Source organism: Taudactylus pleione, unplaced genomic scaffold (genome assembly GCF_031769625.1).
Source record: "Taudactylus pleione unplaced genomic scaffold, aTauple2 ptg000081l, whole genome shotgun sequence".
Classification (NCBI taxonomy): domain Eukaryota; kingdom Metazoa; phylum Chordata; class Amphibia; order Anura; family Myobatrachidae; genus Taudactylus; species Taudactylus pleione.
In genome coordinates, this window is record NW_028284483.1 from 2,124,771 (window position 1) to 2,137,666 (window position 12,896).

Consider the following 12,896-nt stretch of genomic DNA (forward strand, 5'->3'; position numbering starts at 1 on the left):
GCCACTCCGTGTCGTAAATGGCATATTGGCAAGTTTACGTTTCTCCTCTGATCATGAAAAAAAGGTCATTTTCCTGAACTTTGTCATTTGGGATTGTATGTGCCCTCTACTATGACATTGGGCATTGGCCTTGGCAGACGACGTTGATGGCATGTTATCGTCTATGTCATGACTAGTGGCAACAGCTTCAGCACTAGGAGGAAGTGGTTCTTGATCTTTCCCTATTTTATTTTTATTGGAGAAAGTTTGGTCCTCCATTTATGTTATATTGATATATACGTGCGGCTATGGCGCACACAAACACAGAAAATAATTTTTTATTTTTGTTGGAGACTAGTACACTTTGTGGGTTAAACCACCCTTTAAGAAATGAGCCAGCTGGCCCTTTACTTATGGGACACAGACGCACGCTTGGCGCTGCTCCTTTGTTGATGCATGTGCAGCCACAGTGCACACAATTCACAAACACAGAAAATATTTTTTTATTATGTTTGGAGTGTCCTTTGGGGGTTACAGCACCCTTTAATGGACAAGCCAGCTGGCCCTTTACTTATGGGACACAGGCGCACGCTTGGCGCTGCTCCTTTGTTGATGCACGTGCAGCCACAGTGCACACAATTCACAAACAGAAAATATTTTTTATATTTTGTTTGGAGTGCCCTTTGGGGGTTACAGCACCCTTTAATAGACAAGCCAGCCAGCCCTTTACTTATGGGACATAGGCGCACGCTTGACGCTGCTCCTTTGTTGATGCACGTGCAGCCACAGTGCACACATTTCACAAACACAGAAAATATTTTTTTATTTTTTTTGGAGTGCACTTTGGGGGTTACAGCACCCTTTAGCGATCAAGCCAGCCAGCCCTTTACCTATGACACAGGTGCACGCTTGGCGCTACTTTGTTGATGCACGTGCGGCTACTGCGCACACAATTCACAAACACAAAAAAATATATTTTTTTATTTTTTTGGAGTGCACTTTGGGGGTTACAGCACCCTTTAATGGTCAATCCAGCCGGCCCTTTACCTATGACACAGGTGCACGCTTGGCGCTACTTTGTTGATGCACGTGCGGCTACTGCGCACACAATTCACAAACACATAAAAATATTTTGTTTTATTTTTTTGGAGTGCACTTTGGGGGTTACAGCACCCTTTAATGGTCAAGCCAGCCGGCCCTTTACCTATGGGACACAGGCGCACGCTTGGCGCTGCTCCTTTGTTGATGCACGTGCAGCCACAGTGCACACAATTCACAAACACAGAAAATATTTTTTTATTTTGTTTCGAGTGCCCTTTGGGGCTTACAGCACCCTTTAACGGTCAAGACAGCTGGCCCTTTTATTTATGACACAGGCGCACGCTTGGCACTACTTTGTTGATGCACGTGCGGCTACTGCGCACACAATTCACAAACACAAAAAAAATATTTATTTTTTTGCACTTGGGGGGAGCACCCCTTATGGACAGAGCACCCCCTGGACAACACTACAGCACCCCATTTAGGACTGGGACACTGCACAGGACTTTGGAGTGGACACAGCCCCTATGGACAACTGACTGCACAACACAGTCCAGCCAGCCCCTATGGACTTTGGAGGAGTGGACACAGCCCTTATGGACAACAGCAGCACAGCACAACACAGCCAGCCCCTATGGACTTTGGAGGATTGGACACAACCCCTATGGACAACAGCAGCACAGCGCAGCACAGCACAACACTACACTGCACTATACTAGACTACACTACACAGTTCAGCCAGCCCTAACTCCTACCCTCCCTCTTCACTGTCCACAGCCAAGTGAGAAAATGGCGCTGACGCAGGTACCTTATATAGAATCCAAAACCCGCGAGACCCCGAAGGCGGGATGATGACATTTTGCCTCGATTTCAGATCCAAGTCAGGCGGGAAAAGTCGATCCTGACTCGGATCGGCCTCGGATCGGGGGGGCTCGGATTTCAGAAATCCGAACCCTCTCACCCCTAATATATATATACATGTGTGTATATATATATATATATATATATATATATATATATATATATATATAGAAAAGTCCTGGTCGCACTCCATAAACAAAGTCCACAGGCTGGAGTGCTTGGCACATAAACATTGGTAGAAATAGTAAAAAAAGGAGCCAGCATATCCATTTAAATGCAAAAAGTATATTAATATTCAATAGCAGTAAAATACATGATGATGTTCACCATAATAGCACATGTATATACAGATGGTCAGGTACCAAACAGAAAAAGCCAGGGTGGTCAGATACACTTGCCAAAGCCATCATAGTGCATGGGAACATGAAATCAGTTGTCCGTCTAACAGCTATTTCGGCGCATCCAGCCAGGGCCACCATCATGGGGGGACTGCGGGGACTGGATTCCCGGGCCAGGCCCTGCAGGTTGGGGGGGGGGCCTGGCCCTGCTTATTTCAACAGTCCCGGGCCCCACAATTTCTGATGGCAGCCCTGCATCCAGCGCCTTCATCAAGGACATCATAACTGGCATACCATGGCAGCATATATACCCAACCTCATATGTGACAATCTCACCTGGGGAGAGACGCGCACCCGCAGTCATCTCCATACAATCCGGAAGTACAGCTTAGTACACGTGCAACATGCCGCGTGTAAACAACCGGAACACCGGACGTCATACCAGGAAGTGACGTCACGTGTGTCATGACAACAATATACAATAGCAACCAGCATTGTTAAACAAACACTCAATGCATCAGGAAATGCGCAGCAACAAAAAGCACAGCCGCATAAATATTAACCATTAAATACATTATAACAAACAGTGCTCACCAGTGAGTTAGTCAATGAGTGGATATAGATGATGCCAAGATAAACACATTATAATACAAAATACAAACAAACAGACAAACACATAGACAACATAGAATATGAGTGCAGCAAAACAAATGTGTACATATGCAGATAATGATCAATCAATTTGAAAACAATCTAGAACCATATATCACCGCATAAGTTATTTTAAAGAAAGCAATTAAAGTATTGTCCCTCATTAATCCCATTGGGTACAACAGTGTTTAAGCGGTCAATCCAATAGCATTCCTTCTGTAACAATGCCCTATTCCTATCATCCCCCACGTCGCAGAGGGGGATATGATCAATTGGCATGCATTTAAAGTCTCTCAGTGTGTGTCCAAGTGTGGCAAAATGTCTCGCCACCGGTGGTGTATTAAGATCCACCGAGACAAGAGCTTTTTTAATAGAGGACCGATGTATAGCGATCCTCTCCTTTAGTGCGCGAATGGTCTTTCCCACATAGAAAGAATTACAGGGACACCTGATCAAGTATACCACAAATCGACTGTTACAGTCAAGATGATGTCAGATTTCATATTTGGTACCATTCTTGGGGTCAAAAAAGTGATCACCCAAAATTAAGAATTGGCAGTTGACACATCCATGGCATTTAAAGGCTCCATTTTTAGCGAGTAACCAATTTTTATTCCTTATGAACCCTATATCCGACTTGGCAAGCACGTCTTTAAAGTTCTCACTTCTCTTATAGCAAAAGAGGTGTTTATTCATACAATTTCGACCAATAATTTCATCAGACTGAAATATATGCCAATGACGTAAGATCGTGTCCCGAATATGTCTGGAGGCAATTGAATATGTTGATGAAAAAATCATCCGATCCTTTTCAGACCTTGGTTGTTTAGTAACCAGTGTGTCCTCATGATTAATATTCAAGCATCTGGAAATAGCATCATCAATTTCCACATCTGGGTAGCCTCTATCGATGAATCTCTGTCCCATCTCCCACAATGCTGCAGATAAGTCATCAGTATCAGAGGTAATGCGCACTACTCGCAACAACTGCGAGAAAGGAAGCCATTTCTTCAATGTGTCAGATTGAAACTATCAGCCATAAGGAGAGTATTTTTATCAGTCTCCTTACGATAAATGTTAGTAAACAGTATACCATCACAACTGGACACACAAACATCAAGATAGTTGATAGTAATATTGCTAAAAGCCAATGTAAACCTAATCTTGGTATCCAAAAAGTTGAGAGTGTCTATGAATTGAGTCAGGAGTTCAGTTCCTCTGGTCCACACTACAAACAGGTCATCTATATAACGTGCATAAAAGAAAATAAATTCTGAAAAAATAGGATACGACATGATGTGTTGATTTTCATACATATGCATATATAAATTTGCATACAATGGGGTTATATTGGACCCCATCGCATTCCCTCTGAGTTGTAAATAAAAAGAATTTTCAAAAAAAATAATTTTTACGTAAAACTATATCCATTCATAGTAATAAAAACTCAACGCAAGGACCTGTGTAGTATGGACTGTTGGAAATTAAACTCCTGACAGACTCAATACCATCAACATGGTCAATGTTGGTATATAGACTTGATATGTCCAGAGTATCTAATAAGCTACCCTTAGGTATAGGGCCTAACTTGTCCAATTTTTTAAGGAAATCAGTTGTGTCCTTAAGGTAATATTTAGTATTTTGAACAACTGGCTGCAACCAGAAATCAATATACTGAGAGAGGGGTTGACATGATGAACCAATGGAGGATATGATGGGTCTACCGGGCAGCCTCACCAAAGTCTTGTGAATTTTAGGCAAGACATATATCAACGGTATTCTCGGGTGAGACTGTGTAAGAAATTGCCCTGTAGACTCATCAATCCAACCATTCAACAGACCAAGATTAATAATCCCATCAATCTCCTTTTTGTACACATAGGTTGGATCATAGCTAAGTGCCTTGTAGCACAAATTATCTGATAATTGTCTCTTGATCTCTCCTATGTAGTCTGTTCTATTAAGAACCACTATCGATCCACCTTTATCCGAAGAACGAATAATTATCTCAGAGTTATTCTTCAAAGACATCAATGCCTGATTCTCAATTTGTGTCAAGTTAGAATATGACATCTTCTGTTTACTAATAAATGGCAGTGTATCTTTTTTCACCAAATTAATAAATGTCTCAATGGAGGCATTAGTCCCAGGAGGGTCAAAACAACTTTTAGGCTTAAAGCCCTTATTTTCAACAGATGTACTCGTATGTCTGTTGAAGTAGTCTTTGAGTTTGAGGGAGCGATGAAAACAATAAAGCTCCACCTCAAACTCAAAGATTTGTTGTTTATAAGTCTTAACAAAAGAAAGACCCTTAGATAAAACGGCTGTCTCAGTGGCGGACAATGGGTATGTAGATAGATTAAATATTACTGCTTCTTTCTGCTCCTTGTCCCTGTTTTTACATTTTTGGGAACCTCCCCCACCGCTCCTTCTGATTGGCCTTTTGGGTCTTGACGTCTGCTCCTCATCACCGAGCCTCCTAAAAAAGATTTAGGTTGAGACTGATCTGAGTCACTGGCTGATGTATTGATGTCAGAAAAATACCTATCCACTCTATTTCTCCTAAATCTATTCCCCCCTCTCCAATTCGGTCTTGAATCACTTCCCTGCAGCCAACCATAGACACGTGACTCCTTATAGTCGTCTTTAACCCTCTTAAATTTTCCTTTTTTAAAGGCAAGCAATTCTGTATTAAATAAATTCACTGCACTCTCAAGTTTGGACAGCGTTCTCACAAGTCAAAATTTCTTTATCCAACAACAACAAATCTGTATTAATCTGCTCAATAACCAGTATCATTAACTGAAAAGAACATTCATTCAGAATTTGGCACCATTGCTTACAGAAACCCACATTAGATCTACCAATGGTGGGTTGATTCCTGGTGCAGAAGCCCCTGGGTATAACTTTTTCTTTATAGTATTGAGATAATGTAAGCCCGTGCAGATTTAATTCCACCTTTCTATTTTTCAGATTTCAATAACTCAAAATACACTTCAGAACTGCTATCCACATCAAAAGCTAATGAATTGGTGTCAGAAAACAAAATTCTTGTAATGTCCTGGTTATCAAATCTCTTGACATCAGTCAAATCATCCACATGTTTAGTAGCCGCATCCATGCTACCACGAATATGTGATGGTAATACTCAAAAAAAAGCAAAAAAAGATAGAAAAAATTTCCTTAAAATCTTTTTGTAAAATGTGGGTGCTGACTAGCATATTATATGTTACATAGAAACAAGTCCTGGTCGCACTCTATAAACAAAGTCCACAGGCTGGAGTGCTTGGCACATAAACATTGGTAGAAATAGTAAAAAAGGAGCCAGCACATCCATTTAAATGCAAAAAGTATATTAATATTCAATAGCAGCAAAAAACATGATGATGTTCACCATAATAACACATGTATATACAGACGGTCAGGTACCAAACAGAAAAAGCCAGGGTGGTCAGATACACTTGCCAAAGCCGTCATAGTGCATGGGTACATGAAATCAGTTGTCCGTCCAACAGCTGTTTCGGCGCATCCAGCACCTTCATCAAGGACATCATAACTGGCATACCATGGCAGCATATATACCCAACCTCAGATGTGACAATCTCACTCACCTTCGGAGAGGCGCGCACCCGCAGTCATCTCCATACAATCAGGAAGTGCAGCTTAGTACACGTGCAACATGCCGCGTGTACACAACCGGAACACCTGACGTCATACCAGGAAGTGACGTCACGGGTGTCATGACAACAATATACAATAGCAACCAGCATTGTTAAACAAACACTCAATGCATCTGGAAATGCGCTGCAACAAAAAGCACAGCCGCATAAATATTAACCATTAAATACATTATAACAAACAGCGCTCACCAGTGAGTTAGTCAATGAGGTTGGGTATATATGCTGCCATGGTATTTCAGTTATGATGTCCTTGATGAAGGCGCTGGATGCGCCGAAACAGCTGTTGGACGGACAACTGATTTCATGTTCCCATGCACTATGACGGCTTTGGCAAGTGTATCTGACCACCCTGGCTTTTTCTATTTGGTACCTGACCGTCTGTATATACATGTGCTATTATGGTAAACATCATCATGTTTTTTACCTCTATTAAATATTAATATACTTTTTGCATTTAAATGGATGTGCTGGCTCCTTTTTTACTATTTCTACCAATGTTTATGTGCCAAGCACTCCAGCCTGTGGACTTTGTTTATGGAGTGCGACCAGGACTTGTTTCTATGTAACATATAATATGCTAGTCAGCACCCACATTTTACAAAAAGATTTTATGGAATTTTTTTCTATCTTTTTTTGCTTTTTTTTGAGTATTACCATCACATATTCGTGGTAGCATGGATGCGGCTACTAAACATGTGGATGATTTGACTGATGTCAAGAGATTTGATAACAGGGACATTACAAGAATTTTGTTTTCTGACACCAATTCATTAGCTTTTGATGTGGATAGCAGTTCTGAAGTGTATTTTGATTTATTGAAAATTGAAAAATAGAAAGGTGGAATTAAATCTGCACGGGCTTACATTATCTCAATACTATAAAGAAAAAGTTATACCCTGGGGCTTCCGCACCAGGAATCAACCCACCATTGGTAGATCTAATGTGGCCTTCGGTAAGCAATGGTGCCAAAATCTGGATGTGCTGGTTCCTTTTTTGCTATATATATATATATATATATATATATATATTAGGGGTGTGCACCGGCCACTTTTCGTGTTTTGTGTTTTGGTTTTGGATCTGGATCTTTCTTCGTGTTTTGGATCTGGATTGGTTTTGCCAAAACCACCCTTCCGTGTTTTGGGTTCTGGGTTTTGTGTTTTGGATCTGTATTTTTTTGAAAAAAAGCATAAAAACAGCTAAAATCACAGAATTTGTAGGTTTTTCTGCTCCTATGCTATTATTAACCTCAATAACCTTAATTTCCACTCATTTCCAGTCTATTCTGAACACCTCACACCTCACAATAGTGTTTTTATGTCCAAAAGGTTGCACCGAGGTAGCTGGATGACTATGCTAAGCGACACGAGTGGGCGGCACAAACACGTGACCCATCTAGGAGTGACACTGCAGTGGCAGACAGGATGGCAGTTAGAAAAACTAGGCCCCAAACTGTACATAATGCAAAGAAAAAAAGAGGTGCAAGATGGAATTGTCCTTGGGCCCTCCCACCCACCCTTATGTTGTATAAACAGGACATGCACACTTTAACAAATCAATCATTTCAGCGCCAGGGTCTGCCACACAACTGTGGCTGAAATGATTGGTTCGTTTGGGCCCCCACAAAACAAGCTGGCAATTAATGTGTCCCTGCACAAACTGGCTCTACGGAGGCAAGATGTCATCCTCATCCTCCTCATCCACCGATTCCTCACCCTCTTCAGTGTGTACATCCTCATCCTCACAAAGTATTAACTCGTCCCCACTTGAATCCACCACCACAGGTCCCTCTGTACGTTCTGGAGGCTGGTCTCCCTGGAAGAGCTGATAATTCATTTTGATGAACATCATCTTCTCCACATTCTGTGGAAGCAACCTCCTACGCCTTTCGCTGACAAGGTTCCCGGCTGCACTAAACACTCTTTCGGAGTACACACTGGAGGGGGGGCAACTCAGGTAAAATAGAGCCAGTTTGTACAGGGGCCTCCAAATTGCCTCTTTTTCCTGCCAGTACAGGTATGGACTGTCTGACATGCCTACTTGGATGCTGTCACCGATGTAATCCTCCACCATTCTGTCAATGGTGACAGTATCATATGCAGTGACAGTAGACATGTCAGAAATTGTTGCCAGGTCCTTCAGTCCGGACCAGATGTCCAAACTTGGTCCTGCCTGCCCTGCATCACCGCCAGCGGGTTGCTTAGGATACCTAAGTTTTTTCCTGGCAGCCCCAGTTGCGGGAGAAAATGAAGAAGGAGCCGTTGACGTGTCACGTTCCGCTTCAGCTGACAGTGTGTTCACCAGCAGGTCTTTGCACCTCTGCAGGCTTGTGTCGGCCGGAAAGAGAGACACCACATAGGCTTTAAACCTAGGATCGAGCACGGTGGCCAAAATGTAGTGGTCTGATTTCAACAGATTGACCACCCTGGAATCCTGGCAAAGCGAATGAAGGGCTTCATCCACAAGTCCCACATGCCGAGCGGAATCGCTCCGTCTTAGCTCCTCCTTCACTTTCTCCAGCTGCTTCTGCAAAAGCCTGATGAGGGGAATGACCTGACTCAAGCTGGCAGTGTCTGAACTGACTTCACGTGTGGCAAGTTCGAAGGGCTGAAGAACCTTGCACAACACGGAAATCATTCTCCACTGCGCTTGAGTCAGGTGCATACCCCCTCCTTTGCCTATGTCATAGGTGGATGTATAGGCTTGTATGGCCTTTTGCTGCTCCTCCATCCTCTGAAGCATATAGAGGGTTGAGTTCCACCGCGTCACAACCTCTTGCTTCAGGTGATGGCGGGGCAGGTTCAAGAGTGTTTGCTGGCGCTCCAGTCTTCGGCACGCAGTCGCTGAATGGCGAAAGTGGCCAGAAATTTTTCGGGCCACCCAAAGCGTCTCCTGCACGCCCCTGTCGCTTTTCAGAAAATTCTGCACCACCAAGTTTATTGTGTGAGCAAAACATGGGACGTGCTGGAATTTGCCCAGATGTAATGCCCGCACAATATTGGTGGCGTTGTCAGATATCACAAATCCCCAGGAGAGTCTAAGTGGGGTAAGCCACTGGGCGATGATTTCCCTCAGTTTCTCTAAGAGGTTGTCGGCGGTGTGCCTCTTACTGAAACCGGTGATACACAGCGTAGCCTGCCTTGTAACGAGCTGGCGTTTCTGAGATGCTGCTACTGGTGACGCTGCTGCTGTTGCTGCGTAAGGTGATACATCTACCCAGTGGGCTGTCACAGTCATATAGTCCTTAGTCTGCCCTGTTCCACTTGTCCACATGTCCGTGGTTAAGTGGACATTGTGTACAACGGCATTTTTCAGGACACTGAGGACACTTTTTCTGACGTTTCTGTACAGTCTCGGTATCGCCTGCCTAGTGAAGTGGAATCTAGACGGGATTTGGAACCGGGGACACACTACCTCCATCAATTGTCTAAATCCCACTGCACTAATGGCGGATACCGGACGCACGTCTAACACCAACATAGCAGTCAAGGCCTCAGTTATACGTTTTGCTTCAGGATGACTGCTGTCGTACTTCATCCTCCTCGCTAAGGACTGTTGGAGGGTCAATTGTTTAGTAAAAGTAGTGGTGTTCCTACTTCCTCTCTGGGATGATGAACGACTCCCAGCAGCAGCAGCAACAGCAGCAGCGGCAGCAGTAGGCGTAGCAATGCAGGATCCTCCGGAGGAATCCCGGATAGGAGAGTCAGTCATGCCAGTGATATGGCCTGCAGGACTACTTCCGATCCTGACTAAGGAGGAAATTGACGAGGAGGGAGTTGACGGTGTGGTTTGCAGGCGCTTGGATACAACAGGACAACGGGATTTAGGTGTCCCTGGACTGCTTACGGTCTGAGCCAAAGTTTCTGAACTTGACAGTAACTTTTTATGAACGCGCTGCAGGTGCCGTATAAGGGAGGATGTTCCTAGGTGGTTGACGTCCCTACCCCTACTTATTTCACCTTTACATATGGTACATATGGCAAGACAGTTGTTGTCCGGATTTGGATAGAAATATTGCCAGACCAAAGAGGTGGAATGTTTGGTCTTCTGCCCAGGCATGACCGTGATGGGCTTTTTCATCCCACGGACAACAACTGTCTCCCCCGGAGCCTGATTTAAACAAACCACATCACCATCAGAATCCTCCTCGCCAACTTCCTCCTCAGCGCCAGCTACACCAGTATCCTCATCCTGTTGTACTTCAACAGTGACATCTTCAATTTGCATATCAGCAAGTGGACTGTGGGTGCTCCTTTCAGCACTTGCAGGGGGCGTGCAAATGGTGGAAAGAGCCACCTCTTCCCGTCCAGTGCTGGGAAGGTCAGGCATCGCAACCACCACCACACTTGGACTCTCCTTGGGGATTTGTGATATCTTCTTAGAAAGCACAGTTCTTCGCTGTGCTTTTGCCAGCTTAACTCTTTTGATTTTTTTAGTGGGAGGAGTGCTTCCATCGTCATGTGAAGCTGAACCACTAGTCATGAACATACTAGGGATCGACCTTAGCCGTTCCTTGCCACTCCGTGTCGTAAATGGCATATTGGCAAGTTTACGTTTCTCTTCAGCTGATTTAAATGTCTTTTTCAAGGTCATTTTCCTGAACTTTGCCATTTGGGATTGTATGTGCCCTCTACTATGACATTGGGCATCGGCCTTGGCAGACGACGTTGATGGCATGTTATCGTCTATGTCATGACTAGTGGCAGCAGCTTCAGCACTAGGAGGAAGTGGTTCTTGATCTTTCTCTATTTTATTTTTATCGGAGAAAGTTTGGTCCTCCATTTATGTTATATCGATTTGATATATACGTGCGGCTAAACACAGAAAATAATTTTTTTTTTGGTTTGGACTGGAGTGTACTTTGTGGGTTACAGCACCCTTTAACGGTCAAGCCAGCCGGCCCTTTACTTATGACACAGGCGCACTCTTGGCACTACTTTGTTGATGCACGTGCGGCTACTGCGCACACAATTCACAAACACAGAAAATAATTTTTTTTTGGTTTGGACTGGAGTGTACTTTGGGGGTTACAGCACCCTTTAACGGTCAAGCCAGCCGGCCCTTTACTTATGACACAGGCGCACGCTTGGCACTACTTTGTTGATGCACGTGCGGCTACTGCGCACACAATTCACAAACACAGAAAATAATTTTTTTTTGGTTTGGACTGGAGTGTACTTTCGGGGGTTACAGCACCCTTTAACGGTCAAGCCAGCCGGCCCTTTACTTATGACACAGGCGCACGCTTGGCACTACTTTGTTGATGCACGTGCGGCTACTGCGCACACAATTCACAAACACAGAAAATAATTTTTTTTTTGGTTTGGACTGGAGTGTACTTTCGGGGGTTACAGCACCCTTAACGGTCAAGCCAGCCGGCCCTTTACTTATGACACAGGTGCACGCTTGGCACTACTTTGTTGATGCACGTGCGACTACTGCGCACACAATTCACAAACACAGAAAATAATATTTTTTTTGGTTTGGACTGGAGTGTACTTTCGGGGGTTACAGCACCCTTAACGGTCAAGCCAGCCGGCCCTTTACTTATGACACAGGCGCACGCTTGGCACTACTTTGTTGATGCACGTGCGGCTACTGCGCACACAATTCACAAACACAGAAAATAATTTTTTTTTTGGTTTGGACTGGAGTGTACTTTCGGGGGTTACAGCACCCTTAACGGTCAAGCCAGCCGGCCCTTTACTTATGACACAGGCGCACGCTTGGCACTACTTTGTTGATGCACGTGCGGCTACTGCGCACACAATTCACAAACACAGAAAATAATTTTTTTTTGGTTAGGACTGGAGTGTACTTTCGGGGGTTACAGCACCCTTTAACGGTCAAGCCAGCCGGCCCTTTACTTATGACACAGGCGCACGCTTGGCACTACTTTGTTGATGCACGTGCGGCTACTGCGCACACAATTCACAAACACAGAAAATAATTTTTTTTTTGGTTTGGACTGGAGTGTACTTTCGGGGGTTACAGCACCCTTAACGGTCAAGCCAGCCGGCCCTTTACTTATGACACAGGCGCACGCTTGGCACTACTTTGTTGATGCACGTGCGGCTACTGCGCACACAATTCACAAACACAGAAAATAATTTTTTTTTTGGTTTGGACTGGAGTGTACTTGGGGGTTACAGCACCCTTTAACGGTCAAGCCAGCCGGCCCTTTACTTATGACACAGGCGCACGCTTGGCACTACTTTGTTGATGCACGTGCGACTACTGCGCACACAATTCACAAACACAGAAAATAATATTTTTTTTGGTTTGGACTGGAGTGTACTTTCGGGGGTTACAGCACCCTTAACGGTCAAGCCAGCCGGCCCTTTACTTA